The sequence below is a fragment of the Pteropus vampyrus genome, unplaced genomic scaffold (genome assembly GCF_000151845.1).
Source record: "Pteropus vampyrus isolate Shadow unplaced genomic scaffold, Pvam_2.0 Scaffold55, whole genome shotgun sequence".
Taxonomy (NCBI): Eukaryota; Metazoa; Chordata; class Mammalia; order Chiroptera; family Pteropodidae; genus Pteropus; species Pteropus vampyrus.
This window is the reverse complement of record NW_011888836.1, coordinates 7762856-7776141: the sequence shown is the minus strand read 5'-3', so window position 1 is coordinate 7776141 and position 13286 is coordinate 7762856.

Below are 13286 nucleotides of genomic sequence, written 5' to 3'. Positions count from 1 at the left end.
ATTTTAAAATTATTTAATGTACTTTTCTGTATCTGTTATAAAAAAAAATACTCTATGCTTGAAAAAAATCCAAGATCCTCTCCTAGAGTGCTTAAATTGTACTGTATTAAAACGCTATGGGGGAAAAAAGTACACATAATAAATCCAGTGGATTGACTTAAGGAGTTCATGAATCTATCAAAATTGTTTCTAAATTTATATGTGTCCCCAAGATTGGGAACCATGAGTCAAGGAGAGTAATTTCTCCCCACTTATGTTTTTGTTGTTTCTGACCCAAACTTTCCTAACACAAGAAACTGGCATCAAAGAACAGCTGTTAAGGAAAATAGTTATTTCTGAAAGGAGGGAAAAATCAAGACATTGGGAGTGGATGGGGGCAGAAAAAAAACAAAAGGATAACAACCAGGAAAAAAAAAAAAATCCCTGCTAATTTAAAAGAAAATTTAAAAGAAAAACTAACATACAATACAATTAATGTTATCCTCTTTCTTTCTCATCATTCTCTTATATGTGTTAATTTTTCTTCTTGGTCTATCCAGGTTTGGTAGACTGGCTGTTTCCTACTTGTTAGCTACTTCTTAGGTAACTCAGGTATTTTTATATTCTTTCCCTTAGCTGTTTTCTTTGTTTGTTTGTTTGTTTGTTTGTTTTAACCAAGAAAATTTTTTCTTTTATTTATTGTACCTGGTCCCTCTCAGAGGCTCTTCTCTTCCCATCCAGCTGTCTTCTGTCAGTTTTTACCTTTATCTATAAAACGAAGGTGTGGATTGGGACCATGTACATTGGAATCATCTGAGCCGCTGGTTAGAAATGCTGAAACTAAGCACAAAACCCTCTATTGCCAATCACGAGGGCAAAGACCCTTTGAGATCTGTCATTTGAAAGAAAACTTTACCCAGGAGAGTTGGGCACTAAAACACTGGAGACCATTGCATAAATGTCAGCACGAGGACTCTCTTTTTCTTCCTTAGAATAAAAGTTGTTTTTAATTTTTCATTTTCCTTTTTTTTTAGCAAATATTTCAATGCAGGTTAACCAGTTTTAACAGCCTATCTTATAGTTCTTAATACATAAATAATGTACATCTCTTTAAATTTAACCTACGTTACACCTATTTCATAAGAACTCAATGTATTTTATAAAACTCACAAATATTCTCTTATTTCTGAGTCATTGGTACTATTACATCTATTTAATGGACTAAGAAGAAAACAAAGAAAGCTAAACACTAGATAATAAAATATAGAATCAGAGGCTTTCACAAGGTCCTTATTTTCTTCTACTTTATTTAACTTTGTACGAGCAATTTTTAAGGCTATCACTTTTACCATGAAATAAGAATGAAAATTAAAAAGTAGCACAAAATTGAGCATTATAACTCTAAAGCTAGATGAACACAGGAATGTTTACCAAGTGCATATCAAAAGAAAACAACATCCCATAATGATATTCCCTTTTTCTCTCAAAGTCTAGATTCTGGTAGATTCTGGAATAAGCAACTTGTCCTCGCATTAGCCAAGAACCATACATAGACCATTTGATGAGAGTGGCACCTATTGTAGCATTACTTTTTTAAGATGTTTGTTAATTTGTGTTAAAGTAGTTAGGTATAACTGCAAGCAGAAATAAGTTCATTGCCTTTTATGTATTAGTGAAAATTGCTTTGAGTGGTACAAATTTTTATTTTATCAGGTCAGATTACAGCTTGAATTATGTCCTTTTTACAACAAACTATCATAAACTTATAAAAAGGACTTTCAAATAGTAACACATACCTCAGAGATATTTCTGGTTTGATTTCAGACTCCTTCAATAAAGTGAATATTGCAATAAAGAAAGTCATACAAATTTTTTTGGTTTCACAATGCATATAAAGGTTATATTTACATGACACTGTAGCCTATTAAGTGTGCGATAACTTTATGTCTAAAAAAACAATGCACATATCTTAATTAAAAATATTTTATTGCTAAAGAATGCTAACTATCATCTGAGCCTTCAGAGAGTCATAATCTTTTTGCTGGTGGAGTGTCTTACCACCAATTTGAAAAAAGGCAATATCTGAGAAACACAATAAAGCAAAGCACAATAAAATGAGGTATGCCTGTAAATACTTTACCTCATGCTGGTCTGCGGGTGTTGCTATGAATAAACAGAAGTGAGTTGACTGGAAAACTACAATATTAGGAATTATCAATGTTGAGAAATAACCTCTTAAATTTTGATTTGGAGGTTTCTGCTTACTTTATCTTACTTTTTTATTATAATGTGGTTTCCTTGTATATAGCATCCTAAATTATTTATTAATTGAAGTTGAGCCTAACCACAGCATCATTAATAATTAATTCTTCTTTTAGATCTGTGTGCATTCATGTGATTAAATGTCTGTGCTTTTGCTTAGAGAACCCACAATCTGCTATTTTGCATTGATTAGAAGTAATGTACAAAGAGCAAGCGCCCATTATGGAATTCCCAAAAGATATTTCAGTAACCTTTTCCTGAGTGTATCTAACCTCTGATGCACCATTATGTAGGAATGGAAAAACAAACTCTTCTACCCACGTTTTGCTGCATTTGAAACAGAGTGTTTATAGTTAGGTAGAGTTCACCGTCTGCCTCTTCACCATTATTCTTACATTTATTTTTCCCCCAAGAGCAGAGAGATGAGTGAATAGGAAGGATAAACTACACGAAGTGTCCTCATAAATATGAAGAGAAAATTAAACACGTTTTTTTAAAAAAAGATCTGCTTTGTACAGAATTTTCAGCTTTACATAACTTGATAGGCTAGATTACACTTTAGGAACAAAACACTCCCAAAGTGCGGGTGCTTAATATAACAAAAGTTTATTTTTCACTCAGGGCCCATGCCTCACATAGGTCGGCAGGAGGCTCTGCTCCACACTGCCCCTGAGAGATGGACCTGACAGAGGGTTCTTCTTTTGTAACTGTGCTACCTAGATCAAGAGGCATGCTCTCTCTACACACCATGAAAAGAGGCTGCAGATCATCTGTAGGCTTTTCATTACCTCAGCCTCCAAGTGACGCTTTGCTTCCATTCAGAATTCATTGACCATCACCAGTCACATGGGTGGAAATGGAGGGGGAAATGGAATATTTGGTGAGCGTTTGAAACAGAGCAGAGCTAACTTAGGCAACGCTAACTAAGTCTGGGGTCCAGCTTACCCTTCTAGTTACCAAAGATCCTTATACTCTCTTCTTCCAATAGACTGGCTACATCTAACAGCCTTCCAATGGAGATCACATAAAAAATTCAGCCAGTCATAGACTTAGCTTACAGTTCAGGGTCTCAATGATATGCAGTCATCTTTATATTAGCACATATTTGTCTCCTTTAGGTGCAGAGGCTTACAGACTAAAAATATCTGCTACTGCCCTCTCTAATAAAAAACGATGGTAGGAAGCTTCTGTCTGGAGTGAAAAACAAGAAATGCACTATAGTGACTTTCTGTACCAATTCCAAAAATTCCACTGAACACACATTTGGAGAGCACCCTCAGCTCGGGCGGGAAATGATCCTTGATTCCTTTACCTTGACGCTCCTTGTCCACATCTGACTTGGGCAATAGGGAGTATAACTTCATCATGGCTGAGCCCAGTTCCTGTTCATAAAACTTTAGTAGCCTGTAGTCATCTCCATTACTGTTCCCCAATATTCACTGCCCCTCCTTTCAAGGGGATCGTACATCTACTGATATAATCTTTGGGTTTATCATTGTTTTGAAGAGGAATTTTCTAGATAACAGATGTATTGCCTTTGCTTGTTAAGAACGGATGTATTGCCTTTTCTTGTTGAGAACAAATGTAGGGGTAGCTCCATAGTGTAATGGTTAGCACATCTGCTTTACACACAGAAGGTCCTGGGTTTGCACCGCAGGTAGAGCCACAGACCATGCCCCAGGTGCATGCCACGCCCCAGGTGCACCAGGCCCCAGGTGAGTGCCGGGAGCTTTTGGGGCAGGGGACACCCTGCCTTCAGAGATCCAGTTCTTAAAAAATAGAGGGAGACAGCAACATCCATAGGTCAGAGGTGGAAGTGTGTGTGTGTGACGGGGGGAATTAAAAAGGGGACGAATAAAACAAAACAAATGTATTGCCTTTGCTTGTTAAGTCCTATAAAAGAAAGGTTACCCCTGAGCCCAGATCTTCAGAGCACTAGCTCTTCTGGAATTGCCGGCATAATAAGCCTGAGTTCTCTAACTCTCCAAGTGGTGCTTGGTTTCTCATCCATCTTGTTTCTGCAACAGTTTTAGCCAAGATCACATGAGAAGTGGCACGTGTTACATCTAGGGTCAGACCTGCTCCTGTGCTCTCTTTGCCCTCTGCCGCTTTCATTAGCAATTTATCAAAGTGGTTGTTTCAGGTGGAACCTAGAGTAAACACAGCATGGAACAGAGTCACAGCCAACTGTGATGGTCACATGGTGCAAAAAAATAAGCTTTGCCTATTGTAAGCCACTAGCATTTTGCAGTTGTTTGTTGCCACAGTATAATGGAACCTTTTCTAAAATTGCTATAAGCCCCATCTCTTTCAGTTCAGTGGTTTCTTTGGCAAGTTTCAAAAACTTGATAGAGTTTCTTATCTTGTCCACTCTAGGTAGCCTGATGTGCCAGTGAATGCATCTAACAGTCTCTTTGAGACATAGTTCTCACATACAAAATATTTATTTGCTTTCTCACCCCTACAACTCTTACTTTCTCGAAACTTAATGAGGGTGTCTTAGTCCCTTGGGCTTCAGTGAGAAATTTTTTTTTTTTTTTTTTGTAGGCAGGAGGCCTTGATCCTTAGTTTAATTTTGCCCTTACTCATTTTAATTAGTTGAATGGTGATCCTGAGTAGGTTCCTCAAAAAGGCTTTCTCAAGCTTATTGCTGATGGGTGTCAAAGCAATAAAGTGTTTTAGCTGTGAGAGGCCTAAGTGTCCTCATTCCCTTTTATTAAGCTGCAAATTGACAATTTCTTGATTGAAATCATCTCTTTCTTGTAATACCTTGTGGAATACAACCAGAAAGCAACCAGCAAACACTATTAGTGCTCTATCTTCCAACCTCTTCCCAGAGAGCTATATCAGACATACTACAAGATCATCTTCCCAAATTATCACAGGTTTCAGTTGTATAAATATTTTATCCCTGTAAAAAATCTAAATCTAAAAGTTTTTTGAAAATCTTATTTAAAAAATTGGTTGCTACTTTTCTAGTTTAATAGTTGTTTCTTCAGTGATCACCAAACCCATATTCATGTACTTGAGGATTTGGGCTTGCTTGTTATAGCAGCATATCTCTCCTGATACCAGTTTCTGTATTAGTCAGGACAGGCTTGCTGATGCTGGTATAACCAATAATCTCCAAATCTTTGGCTTCAGGTGCCAAAGGGTATTTCACATTAGCAGCACATGTCCCCTGCAGATGGGCCAGGACTCTGCTCTATGCAGCCCAACAGAGACCCACTCTCTAGGCTTTGCACTAGTTGGAATGCCAGCAACCTTTTACAAAACATCGGCCTGGAAGTGACACAGAGCATTCCTCTCAAAGTTTTTGGTCAGAACTGGCCTCCATGACCCCACTTAATTATGGTATTACTAGCTCTGCAAAAATAATGTAATACACCAATCAAATTAAAAAGAAGCACGTGACTGTGAATATGAACAATGACAGGAAAGAGAAAAAACTTATAATAATAACCAGGCACACAAATTATGGAATAAATAATCAGATTTCTGACATGCCTGTTTATGTGATGGCAAAATAATACAGTCATTTTTGAGGTATTTAAAAGATCACTGTCTAATTGGAGATGTTTTATCTCTTCTTTGCTCATCTTTACTCTCTTGTTAGTTACCATAACTTCCTGGGAGTCACCACTTAATAGAAGACATGAAACTCAAACTGGGCCATTTTATACATTACAGTTGCTCTGGCAAAGGATACTTATAAATACCACTACAATGTGATATTTATACAACTTGCAATCTTTATCAGTTGTTTTCTTGCCAAAACCAGGATATTTTGAGAATGAAAAGGAGTGATGTTAGTACATAGAGACAACTCATTTAGCTTTATTTTTTCTAACTTTAAAAGTGTACAAAAGTAAATGGCAAGAGGATAAAGAAACTCATTGATGTCACAACATTAAGAAGCAGCATGCTTAAATCTAGCTGCCTGACTCCCACATCTAAGCTTTTCCCCATGTTGCTGTCAGAAAGATCTCTTCTTTTTCCACTCTAGGGTCATTAATAGTATATTTTCTAAACTGAGACAAATATCTAAGGAAATTCAGAGAATGTAGGAAAGCTTTGTGTCATATTTAGTTGAGACGATTCCATTTTAATCAAGAAAGAGCAAGGGTACTGATGGGAAATAGTGAAGAATAAAAATTGCCTAGTTGTACACCGATGTTCATAGCAGCACTATTTACAGTGGCCAGGATATGGAAGCAACCAAAGTGTCCTACGATAGATGATTGGCTAAAGAAGCTGTGGTACGTATATGCAATGGAATATTGCTCAGCCATAAGAAGAGATGAAATACTGTCATTTGTGACAACATGGATAGACCTCGAGATAATCATGCTAAGCAAAATAAGCCAGACAGAAAAAGTTGAAAATCACATGATATCACTTATATGTGGGATATAAACCTAAAAGCAACAAATGAATAGGACCAACAAACCAAGACTCATGGACATGGACTATAGACTAGTGGTTACCAGAGGGTAGGGGGTCGGGGAGGAGGGGGTAGGTAGACAGTTAAAGGAGGCAAAATATAGGGAGGTAGGGGGAGGGTGAAGTGGGTAAAGAGGATCAAATACATGGTAGCTGAAGGAAACTGGGCTTTGGGTAGTAAACACACAAGAGAATATACAGATGTGAAATTATATTGTACACCTGAAAATTATATAATTGTATTAACCAATGTTACCCTAATAACTTAAAAAGAAAAATTGCCTAGTTGGGCCAAAATCTTTGCTTAAAAGTGAAATGAGTTAAATAGTGTAAAAAGATGTTTTCAGGAACTCCCAAAGATAATTCATCTTTTTAAAATAATGTATATTAAACATGTCCAGAAAAAAATAAATGGGATAATATCCAATTTAGTGTAAATGGCTAGTATATACTCTGATATACAACACAGATGCTTCCATTTATCTCTCTGTGTCCTTCAAAAGTCCTAATAATAGCTGTACGTAATTAGATTTGTCATATTAAAATAGGCCATGGAAGTTGCTAGTCATCATAACCTGATGGAAGAAATAGAAGATGCAAAAGAAGTGAAATCGGCATAGAAGTTAACAGAGCTCAGAAGCGATGATGCATTTTATTTTCACAGTATGGCCTGTGAGGTTTCATTTGGTTTTGTTTTGACCATTGTAGCCTTTTAAGACCATTTGTTAATTTCCATGCCATTGACGAGTTTCGCAGATAACATTTTGTAGGATTCTTTTGACCTGTCAAGTACAGTTTAAGCAATGATAAAAAGAAGAAATAAAGACATAAGAATGAATACGTGAATGAATAAATGCAGAGTGAATCTAGATTTTAAAATACCCAATTCTGTCCCTCCACAGCCACTGCTTCTCAACTATATGTATAAAAACCAGACAGGTAGTGCTCTCTTTTCATCTTCATATTTATGTAACTTTGACCCCAAAGACTAATGCCATTTCAGAGTGAGCAAGATAGTTTCACCCCAAATAAAGTGGTTATTGAGTATTTTTATGACTCCTCAAAATATTTTCAAAAATAACATTTGCCCTGTAAAATTGGTAGTCTCCACTCACATTTACCAAGGCTTCCCTCAGAGTGTTCTTCATTGATTAGTTATGAATTAGATTAGGCTTATTTAATAATTAACAGGGTCATTTGCAGGTTTCCCACAGTCTGGATTAAATTTAAATTTAGTTTTGTGTTGACATTAGATATTTGATGTCCCTTAAAGAAATAGTCCTATTTTTATTAACTAATTATATACTTTTTGCTGTGGACAATTATTTTAAATGACCCATAAACTGTGAGAAATCGATTCAGATTTTGCTATAGTGTTTCACCCAGATAATGGTCACAATCAATCAAAATTAATCTTTAATATCAAGTACCCTGAATATGTCAGAAATTTTTTAACACATGTATGTAAAATGATTGTTCATGATTGTATGTAACACTAGCAGCAAAAAGAAAATTGATAATATTTGGAGGTAAAGTACAAGTAACCATGTAGTTACTTGGCACAAATCTAAGTATAATAAATTCATAAGGGAAGCTCTAGTCAGGAAGTCTTGTTGTCTGATTCAAAGATCTAGCCAATAACCTGTAGATTTTTCTTTTAAGTAGCTAACCACAAATGAAAAACGGCATGGTTTTATGATTGGAATATCAGTATTATATGACCCAAAGTTGCTAATGGTGTTAGTTTATGTATTTACTTGAGATACCCTGGATATTATATCACCTCTATTCTTCAAAAATAATCTGAACTCTTCTCCTTTATAGCAATCTACATGACATACAGTTTCTTTCTCTTCTTGTCAACTGTTACTACCACCACATTCCCTTAGGATTCTGTGTTCCTCACAAGCCTGATTATAGAATATAGTTTTTTCAGCTTACTTATATCTTGCTCTTTCAAGAAATTAAAATAAAATAAAATAAAATTTTGGCCTATTGACTTTAAAAGTTTTGCTGCTAAATGTTAGAAAATAAGAGGTCTGGCATACAAAAACAACAAATACGGGAACACTAAAATGACTGCCGAATGTTGCATATTTTTAACAGTAATTCTAAATCTTAAAAACAATCTATAGTCCTCATTTTCTTCTGGGCTTGCATATGGGCATTCTGACAGACTTCACCCCTTTGTTTTTGCTCCTGAGCACAGCGCTTAGTAACTCTCAGGGCACTTTCTGATCTGACCCTAAGGAGAGGCCTATTTTTCTGTGAGCTTTCCTCATCCCAACACACAGAATCAAAAAAAAAGCCACAGGTTTCTTCTCTTTGCATTTCAAGGAAATAATTCATATTCCTAAACTAATCTGTATTTAATAAGCCCCATTTTCCAAATTCTACCCTTCATAGGAATGCCATTCCCTCACAGGACATATTAAAATAAACAAGAGCTTGCTTAAAAGTTCTCTTGATTATTGGTATAGTAGGTTCTATTATGTGCAAAACACCACCTCAGGTACAGGAACATTATATTTCATGGTATATTTATAGCTGCATTGCAATCCTAATTTTGAATTTGTATAACAAATATTTTAATGAGAGGATACGATATATTAATTTATATTTTTGCAACTTGATCATAAATATATTTTGAAAAGATAAAGGATTTATAGAAGTAACATTCACAAGATGATGAAGTAGGTAAATGCTGTACTTGCCTCCTTCATAACCATACTGAAATTACAACTAAACTATGGAGCAGCCATCATTCGGAGTTGCCCAAAGTCTAGCTGTACAGAAATTCTACAAGCAGGGATACATCTGAGTCTTCATCAGCCTGGCTACCGCTGGTTGACCCACCCTGGTGATTCCTTGAGACTCTGCCTCATTCAGATTGTGGGCGCACCCAAGCTACTTCTAGTGGCTATTTCATACAAATAGCCTGCCTTGGCTCATGCTGCAGACTTTCTGAAAATCTCTCAAAGTTTCACAAAACCTAAACAAGCAGAGCATCTGGACTTGGTGTACCCTGTACATCATGCTGAGCAGTCTCAAGCCCAGCACTAGTGACAGCCAACCTTAGTTTGCAGCTTGGCTTCTTGAGGCACATCCAAGCACAGCGTGACGGCCATTCATGATTGCTTGGTGGTTCATGACAGGTGGCCCTGGGCAGGCTGAGGCTGAACTTGGCCTGTGGCAGGGGCTCTCCCAAAAGGCCCTGGCCTGCACTTCCAATAGCTGGCTTCGGTCTGAGCTGAAGCACCACCTGGGACCACATTGGAGGATGATACACACAAAGGTCAGGCTGGGTAGGCACCATAAGCCTGTTAAAACTGATTTTGCTTTATAGGGTCAGCCCCTACATAATAGCTCTTCCACTGTAGTTGCTGGCTAGTCCTCACAACCAATCAGCCTGGGGTCAATCCCTCCCACTGAAGTGCAAACAGTAACCAAGGCTTAACTACACCATGAGGGCACACACAACTCATACAAAGGACATGCCTGGAGCACCCAGCTCAGGTGATCAGGGAGACTGCACCGCTGGGCCCCACAAGACACTTACTACATAAAGACACTCTACTAAGACTGGGAGACAGAACAGCTCTACCGAACATATAGAAACCAACCCAGGGAGGCAGCCAAAATGGGGAGACAAAGAAACATGTCCCAGATGAAAAAACAGAGCAAAGTTCCAGAAAAGAAACTAAACAAAATGGAGACAAGAAATCTACAAGATGTAGAGTTCGAAACACTGGTTATAGGGATGCTCAATGAACTTAGGAGAAGAGTAGAGGAACTCAATGATAACTTTAACAAAGAGATAGAAAACAAAAATGGAGATAGAAAACATAATAAAGAAACAGTTAGAAGTGAAGAATACAATAGATGAAATGAAGACTACCTTAGGAGGAATCAACCGATCAGATGAAGCAGAAGATCAAATTAGAATTTAGAAGATAAGATAGCAGAAAACATATAATCAGAACAGTGACAAGAAAAAAGAATCCAAAAATATGAGGATAGTTTAAGGGACTTCTGGGACATCAAGCATACCAACATTCATATCATAGAGGTACCAGAATGAAAAGAGAGAGAGCAAGGAATTGAAAACCTATTTGAAGAAATAATAACATAAAACCTTCCTAACCTGATGAAGAAAATAAAACATACAACCCAGGAACCTCAGAGAATCCCAAATAAGATGAACCCAAAGACATATCATAATTAAAATGCCAAAGCTTAAAAACAAAGAGAATCTTAAAAGCAACAAGAGAAAAGCAGTTACCTACAAGGGGGCACCCCTAAAACTGCTAGCTGATTTCTCAACAGAAGTTTGTAGTCCAGAGAGGACTGGCATTAAATATTCAAAGTGATGAAAAGCAAGGACTCACAACCAGAATTACTCCACCTAGCAAAGCTATCATTTAGAATTAAAAGACAGATAAAGATTTTTCAGACAAAAAAAAAAAATGTTTAAAAAGTTCATCAGCACAAAGCCAGTATTACAGGAAATATGGGATTTCTTTAAGAAGAAAACAGAAAAATATATATATGTGAATAATAAAGTGACAATAACTACATGTCTATCAACAATTACTTTAAATGTAAGTGTACTAAATGCTCTAATCATAAGATAAGGTGGTGAATAAATAAGAAAGCAAGACACTTACATATGCTGCCTACAAGAGACTCACTTCAGATTGAAAAGACACACACAGACTGAAAGTAAAGGGATGAAAAGAGATTTTTCATGAAAATGGAAACAAAAACTGGAGGAGCAATACTTATACCAGACAAAATACACTTTTAAACAAGGCTATAAGAAGAGACAAAGAAGGACCCAGTAATCCCAATTCTGGTTATTTATCCAAAGAAACCTCAAACACTACTTTGAAGGGACATATGAATCCATACATTCATTGCAGATTTATTTATAATAGTCAAGATATGGAGGCAACTTAGATGTCTATCAATGGATGAATGAATAAAGAATAGGTGGTACATATATACAATGGAACTCAGCCCTAAAATAAGAATAAAATCTTGTCATTGTAACTGCACACAAATTTCATTTCTTTTATATATATATATACATATATATATACATACATATATATATAGTCTCTGATTTAAGTTTATTTGACCAGATAATAGCATTGTTACTCATTTGCTTTTTCTATCTTTAACCTTCTACCTCTGTATGCCTGCTCCTTTAATTATTAAGCTTTAGAACATAAGAGTAACTAAACCTCAGGTCTATAATCATAAGGACAATAGGCTTCTTAGACCTTAGACTAAGAACAACATCTATGATTTAGATGTGTTTTGGCCCCAGGCCCATCCAGGCAGAACATCCCCACCAGGCCACGAGACCAGAAAGGACAATGCCATGACTGATTCCAGAACCAGATACAATGATCAATTGCCTCATCTCCCTTTAATCATTCAATCAGTAGCACCCACAACCCCATCTCCCTAAGTTTCCATGACTACTGATTTTTCCCTATATAATCTGTACTCCTGAGATGCCCAGGGAGCCAGGCTTTTGATCAATAGCCACCTGTGTCTCCAGGACTTGCAACTCTCTAATAAATCTTTACTTTCTTTGCTGCAAAACCTGTCTGTATCTGATTGACACAGGCAGACCCATTTTGCTCTGGTAACACCATCTGCAACAACATGGATGGACCCAGAGGTTATTGTACTGGATGGAGTAAATCAGAGAAAGACAAATGCCTTGTAATTTCATGTGGAATCTAAAGAACAAAATAAACAAGCAAACAAAACAGAAACAAACTCATAGATACGGAGAACATTTTAATGGCTTCCAGATGGGAGGGGGTCATGGAGATGGATAAAAAAAGGGATGTGATTAAGAAGTACAAATTAGCAGCACAAAATAGTCATGAGGATATAAAAGAATATAATCAATAACATAAGGAATATAATCAATAGTATTGTAATAATTATGTACGGTGTCAGATAAGTGCTAGATTTATCAGGCTGATCATTTTATAAGCTATGTAAATGTCTAATCACTATGTTGTACACCTGAAACTAATATAATATTGTATGTCAAGCATAATTAAAGAATAAAAAAGTTATTTAAGAAAAAAAAGTAGCATATTCTTTATAATATCATCTGAATTGTTTTACTCCATCACGACTGAAACATAAATTAGGGAACAAATATGACTTGCCTTCCAGATAGCATCTATTATTGAAGTCAAAAGTTTTCTCTGATGTTTTAAGTTTGAGAGCCAACTTCTGTCTTCATCGCCTTTGTCTAAGCACTTCTTGTAGCTCTTTCATCTTTAAAGAGGTTCATAGACATGACAATGACACAATCTCCTAACATTGGTGGTACAGCCTGAATATTTGTGCCCCCCCCCCAATTCATATGCTGAAACCTAATGCCTAATGTGATGATATTAGGAGATGGAGCATCTGAGAGGTAATTAGGTCAGAAAGGTGAAACCCTCAGCAATGGGATTCTAGCTCTTATAAAAGAGACCCCACAAAGCTCTCTAACCCCTTCCTTCTTTCATATGTGGTTAGTTAAAAGGTACCAGCTATGAGGAAGTGGGTCTTTATCATATATAATA